General features: G+C 46.4%; 1 protein-coding gene across 3 annotated transcripts in view; it reads left to right on the top strand.

Moving 5' to 3' along the window:
• The window catches only part of LOC126541651 (uncharacterized), a 209,401-nt gene that overhangs the window by 91,653 nt on the left and 98,620 nt on the right, over window positions 1–19,128 (top strand). The gene's annotated exons all lie outside the window — the stretch shown is intronic.

The raw sequence follows: 19,128 nt of genomic DNA, 5'->3' as shown, positions 1-19,128 counted from the left end.
GGAGACTCTCTACCTTCATACGTAAAGGTGGGCCATTTTCGACATCCTGTACGACCTTTCGTACCGAAGCAACTACAATGCCTCAACGGCATGAAGCTCGGCCACGCGAGACGCGTATACAAGATACTGTAGTGTGTTCTCGCTGCGCTGAAGACCACACCGCGGATGGTTGCAAGGCATCATCATCATCATCATCATCATCATTATCATCATCATCATCCTGGCTACGCCCACTGCAGGGCGAAGGCCTCTTCCATACTTCAACTACCCCGGTCATGTACTAATTGTGGCCATGTTGTTCCTTGAAACTTCTTAATCTCATCCGCTCACCTAACTTTCTGCCACCCCCTACTACGCTTCCTTTCTCTTGGAATCCAGTCCGTAACCCTTAATGACCATCGGTTATCTTCCCTCCTCATTACATGCCTTGCCCATGTCCATTTATTTTTCTTGATTTCAACTAAGATGTCATTAACTCGCGTTTGTTCCCTCACCCAATCTGCTCTCTTCTTATCCCCTAATGTTACACCCATCATTCTTCTTTCTATAGCTCGTTGTGTCGTCCTCAATTTAAGTAGAACCCTTTTCGTAAGCCTCCAGGTTTCTCCAGCCTCCACGATTACAAGGCAACTGTTCTTAAAAGTTCGAATTGTCATGGGTCACATGAAGCTTCGTCAAAGGATTCCAAAACATTAAAAAGAAGCTCGCTTTCCTAAAACAAATGGCGAGAAATCATTTGTCTCATTGGGACGCTGCCAATGCCACCAGAAAGCGGCGATATCATCACCGACGTTCGTCAAAGAAAATCAGTGCCTCTACCGCACCCATCACATGCACTGCGACTCCACCTCCCTTGCCGCCCAAATCGGTCGTGGCTGATAGGAACCAGAATGGTGAAAAAAGCAAGGCTGCTGTTGATGCAGCTTGGCCAAGGTTGTCGAAGCCACAGCCACTTGCAAATTCACAGTGCACATTGGCAACCTTGAATTCTGAACTTCCCGCCATTAACTACCCGAAGAGGACAAACAAATAGTCGTAATGCTTCAATCACTGATGAATGCCATTCGCGTGCTCCTAAGGAAGCTCAGAGTGCACTTCAGGTACTGGACGCTCTATGCCCAGTACTTGCAGGCTTTGGGTAGACACCATGGCTCATTCAATACATTCATTTCGCAGAGAAGTCAGACAAGCTTCGATTTTACAGTGGAACGCTAGAGGATTGAGGTCCCGCATCTCATCCTTTCATCAATGTATTTTCACAAATCGAATTTCCATAATGGTTATTTGCGAACCCAACGTACTTACTCCCATCAATTTGTCAGGGTAAGAACCATTTCTGTCGTCGTCGTGCGAAGCGAGCAGAAAAGTTGTCGTGTACATTCACACGGTTTTACGTATGATCATCATGCCGTACAACCGCATGATACAATCAATATCTCTGCCTCCTTATAAGAAAGAAACAAGTGTCATTCACCCTAATTAGTGTCAACATATCCCCGTCAGGTCGATTTGAACGCGACAGACTTCGAGACATAATGTTGCAGACCAGTGGTCCTTGGATTTTAACGGGAGATTTCAACGCCCATCGCTTACTGTGGGGTAGCTCGGTAATCAATACCAGAGGCAGGAATCTGGTGTTCTCACAGCCTTTGTGTCATGAATGATGGCACTCCTACATAACTGCGAGGTCTTAAGTACAGCAGTTGCCTGGATTTGACTTTAGTATCACGATGCTACAATTGGCAAGTTCAGTGGTTTTCAGACATAGGAACACATGGAAGTGACCATATCCCTACATATTTGAGGACCAGGGGGCTAAACAGTTCTAGCTCATCGAATGCAGCACGAAGAATCGATTGGACTAAATTTAGGCTACACATGGAAAATGCATGCAGAGAAGACCTTGGCCGCAGCCTGGAGGATACCATCACAGAGGCAATGAGAGAAGCTTCACGCCTCCTAACATTGACAGCGAAGCGTTCCCAATTTGACGTAGCACTGGAGAGGCTAACCGCGACTAGCTGAAACGAGATAAAGGAGCACGCAGGCAGGTGGTGACCTGAGAAGGGCACGAACAACACAGAACAACCAGTGCCGTTTGGACAAATTGCAAGAACAACACTGGAAGTCCTTTTGTGAATCACTGTACCTTCGAAAAGTACTTTCATACATCTGGAAGACTGTTCGTGGCCTGCGCACGTCTACGCAATAGCGAAATCCTTTCATGCCCTTAACCCTACATCACTACTAGACGCAACTTGAGGTGGCGAATGCTTTTTGTGCGCGTATCGTTGGCGTGTGCGCCCCCCCCCCCCCCCCCCCCCCAACGCCGAAGACATGAGTGTCGTCCCTGTGTCGCGCGTTCCAAAATTGGAAATTCCATTTCCTATGGGAGGACTGGACGCCTCCTTGGCTGCTTTTCGACGCTCATCTTCACTAGGGCCCGACGGCATCACCTATGCAGCTCTCGCCCATCTTGGACAAGAGGCCAGGCAAGAGCTGTTAAATTACTACAATCACCCATGGTATGAAGGCATCGTCCCTCAGCAATGGAAGATTAGTAGGCTCGTGCCGCTACTCAAACAAGGAAAGTCGCCTTTCGACCCAAAGTCATATCGCCCCATTGCCTTGGCAAGCTGCATAGAGAAAGTAACGGAAAAGATGATTCTTACACGCCTGGAATGATATCTTGAACGCCACAATGTGTACCCTGACTCCATGACAGGTTTTCGACGAGGCAGATCATTAATAGACAACGTTATTGACTTCACAACATCCATACGACAACAAAAATGCCTCAAGCGCATATCTGTGGTGCCCTTTATTGTTGTGAAAGGGGCGTACGACAATGTTACGCATGAAACGATCCTCGAGTCATTGGAGGCTGTTGGAATCGGTGGCCTAATGTTTCTGTGGATCTGTGACTATTTCAACAGAAGGTCCTTTTTTGTGCCGACCGAAGATGGCCCGACTGACAACTATTCTACACACGGTGGCGTCCCACAGGGCGGAGTATTGAGTGTTATTCTTTTTAACCTAGCTATGGTTTGCCTTGCTGAAATATTACCAAAGACAATTCATCTATCAATGTACGCTGACGATATTTGTCTTTGGTCTTCTGCGGTGACTCGTCTTCAAATGCGCTCAAGAATTTAGCAGGCAGCCAGCCTAGCCTGTTCGTATCTCCGTAAACAAGGCCTTAGAGTGTCCATCGAAAAATGCACGTTAATCGCGTTTACGCGCAAACCCATGACACCGTAAACTGTTTATCTCAACGGCCAGTCTATAAAATACCAGAAGTCTCACCGCTTCTTGGGTGTGATTATTGACAGGGACCTTTCATGGAGCCCCCACTGCATTTACATGAATCGGAGACGAATTTTGATTGTACATATACCAGCTGAGGCACCCATGCGGAAAAACTTGGGGTACGTCGTTACGGTCCATGCTGCAGCTGTACAGAGTACTCTTTCTGGGCTTTTTATGCTACAGCTTGCCGGTTTGGGCGAACACGTGTAAAACAAACATTCGTACCCTCGAAAGCTTGCAAGGCCAGGCTCCACGGACATGTCTTGGACTACCACGATGCGCCTCGACTCACTCAGCAATCGTGATTACTAGACATTTCTTGGTTCCAACATACATAACGATTGACAACCTTAGAGCACACATTCGACATCTGTGTCACGTACCCAGTCATTATATTGCTGCTTTTTCAGCACAAAACCCCAAGCCACATTTTCCAAACTTGTTGCGACACATCAAGGCTACCTTCCGTAGGACTTTACACCAGCAGCAAGACCACTGTTGCCGCTGCTGTTTCTACGACAACCCACAAGTACGCCTCACGATTCCGTGAATTACGAAGAAGACCCGCCATTCAACAGTCACTCTACGTCATTTCGCACTGTCAAAAAGAATTAAATTGGAGGGTTTTACGTGCCAAAACCACTTTCTGATTATGAGGCACGCCGTAGGGGAGGACTCCGGAAATTTTGACCACCTGGGTTTCTTTAACCTGCACCTAAATCTACGTACACAGGTGTTTTAGCATTTGGACCCCACTGAAATGCGGCCGCCGTGTGCTTGCAAATGAAGCCATCAAAACATTATGGAACACACCAAGCTTAAAGCATACACGTCTACACCGACTGGACCCATCCCTTCGACTTCGACCCCCATCTGGACTCTCTCGACTAGAAACAGCAGTACTTTACCGACTGTGGCTTGGTGTCGCCTACACAAGATCCTTCGCCTTCCGAGTCGGTATGGACGACAGCGCGGCTTGCAGACACTGCGGCGGCGAGGAGACCATCGAACACGTGATTTGCCACTGTCCTCAATAGAGCGCGCACCGGCTGTCACTAGCGACGGCGTTGGCACGCCTTGACGACAGGCCACTTTCAGAACAGTCAGTTTTGGAATGCCGACGTGAACTGTCGTCGCAGCAAAAGTCGGTCAAGGCTTTGTTGACTTTTCTACGTGACAGTGGCCTATTAGAAAGACTATAATGGCCCCATTTCATCCCTTTTCATATTTTTTTTTCTCACGCTTTCATTTTTGTCACGCTCTTCTTTCCGTCTTTACCTCCCCTTTCCCTTCCCCTAGTGCAGGGTAGCAAACCGGAGGTTTTAAGTCTGGTTAACCTCCCTGCCTTTCTCTCATTTGCATCTCTCTCTCTCTCCGGCCTTACAAGTTACAATTACTTTCAAAGTGTCCTATATAACGACCTCTATGGCAACAGAGCTTGCCGGTCTACGTGCCGCTGTTGATTACATCACACAAGCCAAACCTCGAAAGTGGGTCGTTTTTTGCGACTCCAAGGCAGCCCTTCAGTCTGCATTCAGCCTTACGACGCAAGGCCTATGAACAACTAGTGTTTGATACCAGAGAGGTTCTCCATCAACCCCTCATAAGCGGACATGACATCATTTTCCAATGGCTTCCGGGGCACTGTGGCATCGTCGGAAATGACCTTGCTGATGATGCCACCCGGTCAGCCCATAAAGAAACCCTGACACTTCCTATACCCTTATCAAGGACAGATGCTGCGAGGAGTCTTCGTTTACTTGCTCAAACCAAGACTGCACCTTTGGGGAACACCCCGATTTTCTAGGCACAGGCCGCCATCACAAAGATCAAGACTACAACCGAACAGATACTTGGTATGATTCGGAGGGTATCAAACAGAAACCGAGGCCTTAAAGAGGACGATGCCATGCGCCTGGTACGCGCGCTCGTCGTGTCGCGGGTTACCTACTCCGCCCCGTATCTCCAGCTGACGAAGGCGAACAGGGACACCCTAAACACGATACTTCGTAAGGCAACGAAACAAGCACTGGGCATGCCCATATACTCGTCCACGCAAAAACTGCTAGACATGGGCGCCCACAACACGGTGGAGGAGCTCATCGAAGCCCACCTCTCTAATCAGAGAATCCGGCTCAGTCACACGGAACACGGACGAGCCGTCCTACGCAAGATAGGATGGCAGATCGAGACAGTACCCATCAAGACGGCCCTTCCGGAAGACTGGAAAGCGATAATTCAGACAAAAGCCCTTCCCCGGAACATGACGCCGGGCAAGGACGACGAGAGGCGCACCGCGCGAGCTAAAGCCCTAGCCCGTAAGCTGGAAGAGAACCCCAGGGTCCTCTACGCGGACGCCTCGCTCCGAAAACACAGTGACCGTGCAGCCGTGGTGGTTACTTCAAAAGAGAGGCTGATCGTCAGCGCGTCCCTGAAGACAACAGACCCCGCAGTTGCCGAAGAAGTGGCCGTGGCCCTCGCACTCGCACAGCCGAGCGTGGACACCGTAGTCACCGACTCAAAGACAGCCTACAGAAGCTTCCGCAGGGGGGAAATCTCCTCCGCGACCCGAGCCATTCTAGCCAAGCACAAGCCTCCGGGAAGAGCCATAGAGCTCATGTGGGTCCCGGCTCACTCGCAGGTAGTAGGCAACACCATCGCCGACTACCATGCCCGAGAAATGTCAATCGGGGCCGAGCACGAGCCGGAAGAGTTACCGCACCCGGTTACCAGCTTTCGGGACATTACCCGGATGTACCGAGAGGAAAGGTGCAGACTGCCAGAACCGCACCCCAAACTCACCAGGCAACAACAGACGATCCTGCGTCGAGCGCAGGCGGGATCGCTTGCGCATCCCGTACTGATGAACCGCATGTACCCTGTGGAATACGATATGCTCTGTCCTTTTTGCAGAAGAGAAAAGGGCACCCTGCCGCACGTCTTGGCAGAGTGCACAGAACTCAAGACCCCCCCTCCTCCCCATCCCACCAACACCCCCAATCCCCAACCCCTTGAGCGATGGGAGACCTTGTTATCCAGCCCCGCCCTACCGATTCAGCTCGCACTGACGGACAGGGGCCAGGAGCTGCTGGAAACATATGGGTCCCGTAACTAGGGAACCACCCCATCTGGTGCCTGCGTGCACCACCGATTTATTTCGGGCCCAGTAAATGTTGCTTCATCATCATCATCTAATTGCCATCTGCGCCGTCTGGATCCTACATTGAAGCTGCAGATTCCATCGAACTCCTCCCGCTGTGATGCAACTTTACTGGGCCGCCTCTCGTCAGGGATAGCTTTTACGAAAGCCTACTCATTCCTTTTTGGAATGGCCGACACACCGATCTGGGACTCATGCAACTGAGAAGAGACGATTGAGCCCGTGTTTCGTTTTTGTGATCTCTATGACAACGAACGTGACGTTCTTCAGAGGGTGCTAAAGGGATTAGATAACAGACCATTTTCAGAGACTAAGATTCTCGGAACATGGCCCCATGCGTCGCAGGCTTACAAAGTGACGCGGGCCCTGCTACGTTTCCTGAAAGTGACTGGCCTCAGTGACCGATTATAGGAGTGAAGTTTTGGACATCCGCATGTACTCACACCGATAGTACTTTCTTCCCTCCCTCTCCTTTCTTTTCTTCCCTAAACCCCTTCCCCTGTGTAGGGTAGCAAACCGGACGTACGTCTTGTTGACCTCCCTACCTTTCCTTTCTTCTTTTTCTTCCTCTTCTTGTATTGACAAAAATGGAATGGGTCTGCTTAAAACTGAGCAGAGAGACTGCTACCAACATTAGTAAAAATTTATTGAAATTATCAGCAGTGTTCGTTGAAGGGTTTTCCGGAGCAATGTGCTTTTTATCACCTATATCCATAACTGCGAGCATAAATTTCCTTATTTCCTTGACATCACCGCTCCGTTGGACAGTCCTAGAGCTATACAGTTTCTTGACTTTTCTCATCATCCAAACTGTCTTATTTCTAAAGTATTTAAACTGCTTTTTATGGTATGTGTTTGTTTTGTTTTGTTTCCATCTACTGAAGTATGTGTCCTTTTTCTTTATCACATCCAGAATGTTCTGTTATCCATGGACATATTCCTTCCTTGTATTTGCGGCCTGGGTATTCTTGCGTTGCTTGACCAATTCCATTCAATATATGGCGCATAAAGTTTTCCCATTCAATGTCAACATTACTTGTCGTACAAGGCTTCAAAATCTACAGATTCAAGTAATTTACGCACAGTATCGTAGTTTATTTGCCTAGTTCGTTTCGAATAATTACGACATGAAGGATGTATATAAGCATGAGGTATAAACAAAAAAGTGGGCAGTAATCAGCAATGGTAATGTCATACCCTCTGGCGGGAACAGTAATGTCAGTTTCACAAATCGTGTGAACAATCAGTGAAGGACAACTGTCACTTATTCACGTAGAGGCTGTGATCGCGTTCATTAGATTATGTTACTGAAGCAGCAAAAGGTAGTCACGACATTCATCTTTAAGATTCTGACCCTTTACAAAATTCCGATGCAAGTTTCGGGACCATTGAAAGCGATGAGTGACCCTGGAACTTCGAAATCTCATTTGATCCTTCGGGAGAAGCGAAGTCTGAAGGTTGCTGCTAATGAGAAGAGACGAGCTGTTTTGAAAGTATGATTTAGATCCACATGAACCTTTTTCGAAAACAGCTTTATTCCTCCGGCTTCCTTTAAAAATTATGGTCAACTGCGTGATAATTTACTGCAAGTGCTGAAGACCAACTATGTGACCATTCAGCGATCTATGTTGACATGGCAACAGATACGTGCGCGACTGGAAATCCTCACCATCTTTTACTTATGTGGCTCCCCGCTGCTTTCCGAATATATTCTAAAATCCCGGAGATCTGCGACCCAAAATAATATTTTGCACAACCGACACATAATACCCATTCGCAGCTCCTAATTTTCGCGGCTCATTTATGCTGCCGTAGGAAAACCATTGCTCAAGCACCCTGGCGTGCTTGAAGTTGTGGTGGTATTTTCAAATCTTCAAATTAGCGATGATTATTAAGCGATAATCGAACAACGAAATAAAAAGGTTTCGGAGTACTTATATTATTGGGAGCATATTGGAGTAAAATTCTGTCATTGAAAATTAGAGTGGGAGCAGGGTTTGTCTAATAATCACGCTGCGCCAATGGCCCATTCTGTCTCTAGTGCGGTGTAATAGAACCATCTATATACAGGCCCACGTTAAGAGGTTCACTGAAGGTAGTGGCACAACGCAGACGGCGAGAGATATAGGACACCCTTTCTTGCTACAGCGGCACCAATAATTGAGGCCTTCGCGCTTCCTAAAGGCCGTCTAACTGCGCGCTTAGGTGCACGCACTTCCGACAACCTATTTAAATACGTGCGAAAGCGAACCAAGGAGAATAGGGCCATGAGCGACAGCTTCCTTCTTCGGCAACCGTAATGAAGCTCTCCTCTGTTCTCGGATGTCCTTTCTTCAACGCAATGTCCTGTTCTCCTACTTCTCATTTCTGTCTCTCTCTTTTCGTCACCTTCTGTACTTTCCTTCCTTTTTAATTTTTGGTACTCCCTGTTGTTGACGTCACTCGTCGCACACTGCCGACCCGTCCGCTCTGGAATAGGAGAGCAGGGAAGAAGACGAGATCGGGAACAGACAAAAAGTAATACAACGCACAAGTGGTCCAACGATCAAGAGAGCCAAGTGATGTCCATTCGCAGACGCGGTTTCTTCACCGTGGGGACGCAGTCTAGTATTTGCTGCGCAGGTCAATTCCAAACTCTGCGCTCGCTTATTCCTTTCGCCTCAGCTTACTTTCGTTTCTATAGCGTCGTCATCCAGTCCGCGTTCTTTGTTTCCACGTTAACGTTCTGATTTTCTTGCTTCTATCTCTCTCTACCTTGTATTTCGCTCGTCCGCTTCGAGTACGCGTTGTTTTCTGGAGGCGCGAGGAAACGGAGCCGCATTTGCCTGACACTTTGGTGGAAGTCGGGGCGGTCGAACAGGCGATGGAACGAGAATACAGCGAGCGAACAAAAACGTAAGTGACGCCGAGATAAAAGGAAATGTAAGCGAAACAAGAGGAAGGCAGAAGGCAAGGTGTCTCGAATAGCTGTTGTATAGGGCTCAACCGGGTTCCGCGGGCCTTTCTCACGGTCAGCCCCATTTCAAGAACGGTGTTCTCTCTCGGCCGTTTGTCTCTGAGAGTGGTTGGCGAGCGACTTTGTTCCATTGGCTCGCTGCTACCGCCTTCCCGCGATGACTCGAAGTAAGAAGAAACAATACGAGATCAAGCAGCTCAGCTAGAAAACAAAACAAAAGGAGCGTGGCAAGCGAGACGACAGCCAAGAAGAGTTCAAAGGGCGACGTGCAACGAAATTACTCCTTATCGAACTTCGCCGTCCCTCGCTCGGCGAAAGACGACAAGCAGCGAGAAAGAACAAAAGGACGAAGACAGAGACAAACACTCGGTTTCGCGTGAAGCTCTTGCGCTCCCATGTTCCGATGCCCTCCCAGCGCGAGTAGCGTGACTCAAGATGCTCGCACGCGATGGTGTCCCGATCGGTCGGTGTTTTCACGTGCCTTGACCTTTGTCTCGCTGCGATGGGGTTGTGTTACCCCCTTCACTGTCCGTTTTGCTCTTCAATGTAGCCTGACCCGTAGCTTACAGCGATTCTTACAGCGAACGGCATTTCAACGTTCAAAGAAAATCAGATAGCAGAGTTCTGAAAGCGGGCACTCTTGTTCTGGGTCCATCCTGCTTCACCGTTCTTAAAAGCAGATGTTAGATGCGACAAAAAATTGGTAACGGGAAATTCAATTTCTTGCTAGAGGTGTGCAAAAAGGGTGAAAGGACAAGCAAGGCCTGCTTGTTTTACACTTCGATTGGAAAGATAAGATCGACTTGAGCGTTAACGGCGCGAAATTTTGTTCTGTTTACACCTCGAGAGAACAATTCCAACTTTCTGACAAAGTGAAGCAGAAATAAAAGAAAAAAAAATGATGCTTGAAAAAGTCGGCCGCTCTCTTAGGGACTTCTGTGTCGCGCATATGAAGAAACCAAATTTGAACTAAAACTGTGTGCGTGCGCGCGCGCGTGTGTGTGTGTGTTTCATCAAACTAGCGAAATGTTTAGGAGCAATACATTATTTCTCTCGTGCATAGATACGATTACTACAGAAGTCCGAGCCCGATTAGAAGCCCGATTACAGAAGTCCGAGAGAAAAAAATAATAACTAAAGGAAAGGCAGGGAAGTAAACTTAAGAACTAATCTAGTTTTCAAACAACCTCAGGAGAATGGTGACATAGGAATAAATAAATAAATAAGAAAGATTGAAGTTATACTGGTCTGGCGGTCCGATTCTTTAATCCAACCGGGCCGTACTTAGAAAACGGAGCAGTGCTTAAAACGCTGCCACGTAGACGTCTGTCGAGGTCAGCAACCTAGAATGCTATATTTTGATGCCAATACGAAATGCATATCCGTTTCTAAATAGCACTCAAAAAAATGAAAGACAGAACGCAGTAGCATTGATTCCCATCGTTGCAGGCCACAAAGAAGTTTGGCCTAGAGACAGGGGTCAGCTGGCATCAATCAGTTGGCATCAGACAGCGGGCGCAGTATACTTGAAGTGCCTGCTCTTGAAAGCGCGATAGAGATACACTCGAACCTCGTTATAATGAAGTTGAAGGGAGAGTAGAAATTACTTTATTACATCCGTTACTTCTTTATATCCGCTATTGCCACTTTCTGCGATATACGCCCGATGGGGTGCACAGTTGTACACGGCCTTGAAGAAGACGGCCTATAATAAGAACACGGAATGCGGCCCGCGAAACCACTAGGCGGCCACGCTTGTGATGTACTTTCAATAAAGTAACAAAAAAATCTTGGGCGTGTGCAACAGGCGACCTCTTAGCACTTCACGCGGCAGCCTTTACATAGCTGCCTTCTGTTCCATTGTGATAGTCTTTCACGTCCGCTTTCCGCTTGGCTCGCCGCGGCCGAGAAGACCACGGCACGCAACACAACTCTCCACTGTGTGATCGAGGAGGGAAGCGAACTTCGGCTCGCGGCCTCCGAGATTACGCTGGTGCGGATGCCATCTCTGGGGCCACGCCGTGCTGCCACCCTGCGCGGAGCCCCGTAGAGAAATAGAGGTGTGAATGCACTAATATTTCGCACCACCGCGCATAGCCACGCGGAACCCAGGCACGCGCAAGAGAGGTCAGTGGAGAAGTGAGATAATGAGCCGCTGCTGGTGCACAGATGCGAGGCTACGCGTGGCGGGGAGAAAGACCAGTGTTGCTCGACGGCGCATTCGACGCGGGAACGCGGGGGTTTAGAGGTGACACGATGAACGAGTGTCATACCCCGCGGAAAGCGATGTACTCGGCGCGCAACGGTAGGGTAATTTGGATGCGAAATCATCAATTGTCCCATCGACGCTCTTGAAGAGGACAATTTGTCCGTTTGAAAAGCGCAATTTCACTTTGTTAAAGCGAAGCTTTAAATACATGAATTTCTATGGAGATTTCAAGGAGAAATTCATTTATCTCGTTGTATCCATTATTTCGTTTAATCCATTTTCGTTATAGTAAGGCTTGATGGTACATTATATCAATATGCCACGTCCCCAAAATGTGTCACATTTCGAATTTGTCACATTTCCAATGTGCCACACTTCTGTGGTCATGTCATCCACGGCTTAATGAAGCTCTAAGGTGTTGTTGGTACCTTTTAGACACGTTGTGGACAGATAAGGTGCCCCAAGTATGTTGTAACTCGTTGTGCTTGAGCGCAATTATGTGAGGAAAAAGCAAGCAAACAAACACGAACAATATGGTGCTCTTCAATGTGGAAGAATGCTGATTTCACAGCAAATGAGTTCAGAACCGAAGAACTCACTGGAGTCTGCTCTCTCTCTCTCTCTCTCTCACTTGTTTTTTCTTCTTGATTTCAGGAACAAAAACATGTGCGAAAAATGCGTCTAGACGACGAAGTGGGAAGAGTAGTCCTGCATCAGTCGGGAATTTTGCAGGCGAGGACATTCGCTGTGCATGAATGGTGTGGGTAAAGACTGTACGTACATACGTGTGCTGGCTGCGCGCACAGAAGCGAGGTGGTGTCAAGAAAGTCGGCCAATCTTGCAAAGACCTCAGGTAACCGACAGGGATAAATCTTCGTAGTGGCTTACGAGGAAAGGCGATTGAAATGCCACTGGCAAAACAATTGTAACTGGAAAAATCTCCTCTTGAACGGGTGGTGCCTGCCAATATGAAACAGTACATGATACAGTACGAGCCATGGTGTTATGACTCACTTTCGGTGACTCCGTATGTAAAAAGGTTTTAGTACGCGGCAGCAAACTACTGAAGCTGGCCTTACCTTAGTTACGTTTTGAAACCCAGCCGTTGCCAACCGCGATAACCTCGAGGCTCATGGTGCAGGCAGCACAGTATATATCCCCGCGCTGTGTTGCTGACAGTTTGTGCTCCTTCCCGTTACATTTGACGCCGGGAATACGTTGTGGCTTTCGCAGGACGCCGCATTCTGCTTTTGCTCCGTGTAGCACTGACGTTTTCGTGCAATCCAGTTTGCCTTGATGATTCCCTCGCAGCGGCGACCTCGGGTATACTCATGCGTGCTCAGGATCCATTATTTCCGAATACCTTGACACTAAACACGTTATCAGCATCTGCGCAGGCGCGTTCATCAAATGATGGTTTGAGCATCACAAAAGTATTGTGGATGTCGTTTTTATTTTTGTTATTTCTTTCTACGAAAGACACGCAAACAGACAATCGCACGTGCGCACAACGCTGTTCAAAGCATCGTGGACAGATTGTGTGAGAGCAGCCCCGCAATACTCGCGGTGCGCGGCGTTGCGTAACCGGTGGATGTTCATTTGAAAGGGGGGCGTTCGATTTTCTAGCACCCCGTGCCCACTGCTGATAAGAAGAGGCTTGCTGCGTGGGCGCGGCGAGAGCAGCCGAATCGCAAAACTTCAATCACCAGTGCACCTGATCTCGTCGTTGCAGCGGGGCAGAGGCACAAACTCGTAAAGAACGCACAAATGGACGCCCTGTTCCACAATAGGCGCGGTTGCCTGCGTAAACGATTTCACAAGCAGCAGGATTGCGCCGGGCCACGAACGATAGGCGAAACGGGATGCAAAGCACGGCTCAAGCCGATCACAGCTCAGTGCCGAAACAGACACACGGTGAAGGTGGCCTCAATCTGCGTTCGGTTCAATAAGGAAAAGGGAGGAGCTTAGCGGCATGACAAGCAAAGTGAAATTGCAACCAAGAAATCTTAAGCTGTTATGATGTAACTTCTCAAACAAAAAGGTGCACGCAAAAATAGAGGGGGGGGGGGAGAAGGAGAAAGGAATAGCTTATTTTGTGGCAGAGAGAGAGAGAAAGATAAGGAAACGCAGGAAGGTGAATCAAGTTTCACCTGGTTTGCTACCCTGTACTGGAGGAGGGTAAAGCGCGAAGACAAAAAAAGGAAAGAGAGAAGGAAACTGATAACAAGTAATGCACGTGCAAACACAACAGCGTTCAGCGCGAAATCAAAGTGGTGAGCTCGGCGATGTTAGCCAATGACAGCCGCTTACCATGCGTTTGTTCCTTGTGATGCAGATCCTGCTTCCGCCTTTTGGCAAACCTATTTCAACGCCAATTACAAATGATTTCATAAAGCAGTGTAAAATTTACCTCACCATCGGACCTGACCATTCAACAGCCAAACGCTTTGTGACATCCCCGTACACCAGGGCTCTAAAGGCAGCACTGCATCCAGGAATCGAAAGTGGGCTCAGCGATTTTACCCAGGGACGACCGCTTATCATGCGTTTGTTCCTTTGATGCATGTTAGTTACAACGTCACAATACGTAGTGATAACCGATTTCTAGTCATTCTGTTGAGCCCATATGCATGTTTAAGCGTTGACTATGATTGTTTCTGCTGTACCTTGCTGCTTATTTGTTGTGATATTGAAGAGAACCTAGGGCCCCCAGTTGAGAAAGTGTTTCAAACGCTCATGGAAGGGCAGCAGGTGATAAGGGCCGGAATCTCTGAATTTAAAATTCGCATTCAGAGCTCAGAGAAAGCAGTAGCTCCATTTAATAATCGCTTGTCTAAACTGGAGCAGACTACAGATGATGTAGGGGCGTTGACTACAAACGTAGCAGCCGTATACAGACCACCGTGGCTAACATACAGGCTACGCTGAAGAAAAATCAGGCCAAGATCATTGGTCTAGAGGACCAGGGCAGAAAATTTAACCCAGTTGTGTTTGGTATTCCGAATATTCCTAACGAATCCGAATCCGACTTACGTGAGAAGGTTATTACAGAGAGTTTTGAAGGCCTCATAGGCGTCAGTTGTACATTAGTCAGTCGTATACACAGGTTTAGTAAACCCTCACCGAAATAGCCCATAATCGTTCGCTTTCAAGACTCCAGAGAAAAAGCTGTGTTGAGCAATGCGTATAAACTGAAAGGAACAGATATTTCCATCCAAAACGATTACAGCGCTCACACTCTTAGAAGACGCAAATTGCTTTGGGACAATGAAAATGACAAAAAGGGAAAGAAATTTCGGCTCATTCGAGACAAATTTTGCGCTTTTGCGCTAGGCGTGGGATGACGAAACTATGTCTCGCGTATTCTTACCTAAACGTGATAGTCGTCCTCCCCCAACCGAAAGATAGCAGTCAAAAACAAGCCAGCTACGCCTGGTTTCTGTCAACGCTCAAAGTGTGGTAAATAAAATAGATGCCTTCGAAGCGCTTCTTCTTTCGTACGATCCGCCCTTCTGTGTCATTACTGAAACTTGGCTGCACGAATATATACAGAATGATGAAATTGGCCACCTTGGTACAAACTCTTCCGGCATACTAGGAGTTCTTGGGGCGGCGGTGTAGCAGTTATTGTAAAAAGGTCTATTGAAGCCGTTTCCAGTGAAGAAATCGCTGGATGCCAAAATGTATTATTGAAAGCCATCTATTCAGTATTGGAGTCCCTTTTGGACAGCTTTTAACAAAACATTTTTTTGCGATCGCTGACGCTTCAAACATGGCAATAAAACATGCCTATCAACAAAAAGACCGCACCTGGAATCTGCCGCTACACGAAGATAACTTCCTGCGTTATAATGACCCAGAAATGAGACCGAAAATTCCACGAGTACTTCCTCAACACTTAAAGACATTGTACCATCGTCTTCGACTGAACGTGGTATACACGAACAATTATCTGTACCGTATAGGGCTTACCACTAACCCCTACTGCGATAACTGTGGCAACTTAGAGAAAATGGAGCACATATTACTAGAATGCTCCGCGTACCGCGACGACAGACAATTTTTTGAGCAACAAATGAACATGATTTGCCACGATCCGTTAACATTACCCAGCATCTTAGGTCCAATGCCCGGACCTTTTAAACAGCGGCGGGTTTTGGACTTATTGTTCAAATATCTATGAGAAATTGGACTATTAGGAAAGCTTTAAAGATTGAACATTTCATATACAAAAGCTTAAATTTACCCACCATGTCATCTGTAAATATTAGTATCAGCTCCACTTGTGCATTTGATATTTATTTTTATTATCTTTTCCTCCCACTCTCCTCTAGAATCTCTGAATCCCATTCCCCATCCCTATACAGAGTAGCATGCCAGCGGTTGTATATATACGCGCCGGCAAAATTCTCTGTTTTTCCAATAGAGAGTCTCTCTCTCTCTCTCTCTCTCTCAGCTATTCAGAATTCACATTCTTCATTTGCGCAGTGTGCTGCCCGCCAAAACGAAGATCCTGTGTTCATGACTAATCAATATGACAAACTTGTGAGGCTACGAGGGAATAACGTTACAGTAACTGGTGACTAACTTGCCTTCGTTCGACTGGAACCATATTAATTATGGAACTTCCATGCATAGCGATGTACTTTTCGATATTATGTTTGCATCAAACTTGTATCAAACGGTGCACGAGTACACTCGCAGCAACTACATTCTGGATCTTTTACTTATTAGTGAAATATTTTAGGGAGAATCTGTGAAAGTTCAGAATGGAATATTGGATCATAAGTTAACATACTTCTCTTTTATGTTGTCACCTAAACAAGGTAAATTGCCTAAAACAGTCGCCTTTAAGAAAGGTTTCTCTCGGCCCGATGAAACCTCGATTATCGATCACCCGGATTTAGTTCTTGACTCCGCATAAAATGATGTTGAGGCTATGCGGTATAAATTTTGTGGGGCAGTCAGGTTTTGTATTGATAGGTTCGTCCCTTCGAAACAAGTTCGCAAGTGAAGGCGTAACGCATGGATAACCAGAAAAATCATTCATATTAAGCGCAAAATTAGGAGGCTGAGGAAGCAAAACAAGGAGTTAACGCCACTGTTTGCTGACTTAAAACATAGCATGTTACATAATATAAGCGAATCAAAAGTAGTTATTTCTCCCGTGGTCTAAATTTGCTAGCAACGATGTTCAGAAATTGTGGCGCTATTTTGATAAAATAAATATTACCGGAGCCACAGCCACTGACGCTTGGGAGATCGCGGAACACCTTAACCCATAGTTTCAGAGCATTTTTCAAGGCCTGAACAACACGAACATCAGTGCTCAAATTGTGCAGAATCGCAAAATATTACAATCACTCGGAAAGGAGTCTTAGCCATGCTTCTTAATCTTGACGATAGCAAATAACCAGAGCCTGATGATATACCTAATGCTTTCCTAAAGCGTTACGCCGAACAGATATCTACATTTCTGACTGACCTTTTCCAGCTATCACTTGCTTCAGGTGAAATACCAGCAGATTGGCGAAAAGCACATGTTGTCCCAGTTTATAAAAAAAGGTCAACCTTTAAATGCCGCAAACTATCGATCAATCTCGCTCACAAGCACGTGCTGTAAAATGCTCGAACGTGTTATAGCATCATACATTCAGGAACATTTAGAAGACAAACATGTATTATCACAATTCCAGCACGGTTTTCCAAAGGATTATCTACTGTAACGCAACTGATACCGACTGTGCGTGAACAGGGATGTGTCTTGAACGGGAATGGTCAATCAGATGTGTTGTTACTAGACTTATGCAGAGCGTTTGACCGTGTTTCGCATGCAAAACTGCAGTTTAAGTTGGAATGCATTGCCCTTCCTCCTAGTATTGATCACTAGAGCATAGCCTATCTCAGCGATATGAAGCAGTACGTCACCATTAGGAACTGTTCTTTTCGGTTGTTAGATCTTACCTTTGGTGGGCACCAAGGAAGTGTTCTGGGTCCGCTCCTTTTATTAAGGTTTATTAATGACTTGTTAGATATTATTCCTAGAGAAGTGTCTGCCTGGCTATTTGCCGATAATTGTGTTTAAATAAATGACGTGCACAAAAGATTTAAAAAATATTGCAGGACATTTTACAAGCTATTTCCCATTGGTGTACAAATTGGGGTATGCAGGTAAAACATTGAGAAAATGGTACTTTTAAGAGTAACAAGGAAGACTAACCCGTGTATTTTTATATACCAGCTTCACAAGAATAATATTTTGGAGGTGGACTCCTATAGATACCTTGGGATTACGCTAACAAATAAATTAACCTGGTCGAAACACATATCTGAAACTACAGCTGATGCGCATCGGAAACTGTGGTTCCTCAAGCAAAAACTTAGGACTACTCCTGCCAGAACTAAACAGCTTGCATATAACAACTGCGTAAGAGCTAAACTTGAATACGCGGCGATAGTGTGGGACCCGCATAATAAAAAAGACATCGTACAACTCGAGCCTGTACAAATAAAAGCTGTACGGTTTATTTCTGGCAAATATAAAAGACATGATTCCCCTTCCATGCTAATGAAACAGCACAACATACGCACTTTATAATTCCAAGGGAAAGTTAGTCGCCTCATCTTTCTTAACCATTGCCTGCCAGGAAAAATAAAAATCAAATTGCTTATTCGGGCCAAAGCTCATTGTACGAGGCGGTTCAGACACACGCAAGAACATTCACTGGCATCAATTTCAGCTTTTTCCATAGAACTGTATCTGATTGCAATGCCTTACCTTCTCATATTTTTAGGCCAGTAATATTGGAACATAATTGGAATGTCACCTCTTTGTTTCATGAGATTTTGGTTTGGTTTTTCGATGCTTGTCATTATTTGATAGGTTTTTGCTTGTTTGCTTTTGTTTCTATTTCTCTGCTAATTTTGTTTGAACGTGTTTGCTATTTCTTGTTATGTAAAATGATTGACTGTGCTCCTCCTGCCAGGACCAACATGGTCTACCGTATCTGGAATAAATAAATAAAAATAAAGATGGTCACAGAGCTTTGCGTCTTTAAAAAGGTACAGTGGTGCTCTTGTAGCATTCTGTGCGAATGACGGCCGACTCGGCAAGCATATTCTTCGGCTTTTCATGGCCTGCTGACATTTCATTTGGCAAAAAACAAGATGATTATTTTCATGCATCATACAAACAATAGAAAGAAAATTTTACTGAGCAGCACTCCTTTAATAGTGGTTTTTGCTTTAGAACTAAATGTACTCACGGCGTTCTCAATCATATTTCCCATCTCATAAGGAGTCAACAAAACTTCCCGCATAACAAATTTCCGCGATCTTTTCCTCACTACTCTATACAGTCGTCCTCTTTACCTCTCTGCAGAACAGCCGAAGTAAGGATAAGTGTGATAGTTGGTGCGGCCAGGGGGAATGAATATGGGTAGCCAACAAGGGTAGCCAGATGGGCGCTCTTACGGATAACGTTCCCCAACATTG

The sequence above is a fragment of the Dermacentor andersoni genome, chromosome 2 (assembly GCF_023375885.2).
Source record: "Dermacentor andersoni chromosome 2, qqDerAnde1_hic_scaffold, whole genome shotgun sequence".
Lineage (NCBI taxonomy): Eukaryota > Metazoa > Arthropoda > Arachnida > Ixodida > Ixodidae > Dermacentor > Dermacentor andersoni.
Note: the sequence above shows the minus strand (reverse complement) of the source record. Positions and strands in the feature narration are given on the sequence as shown.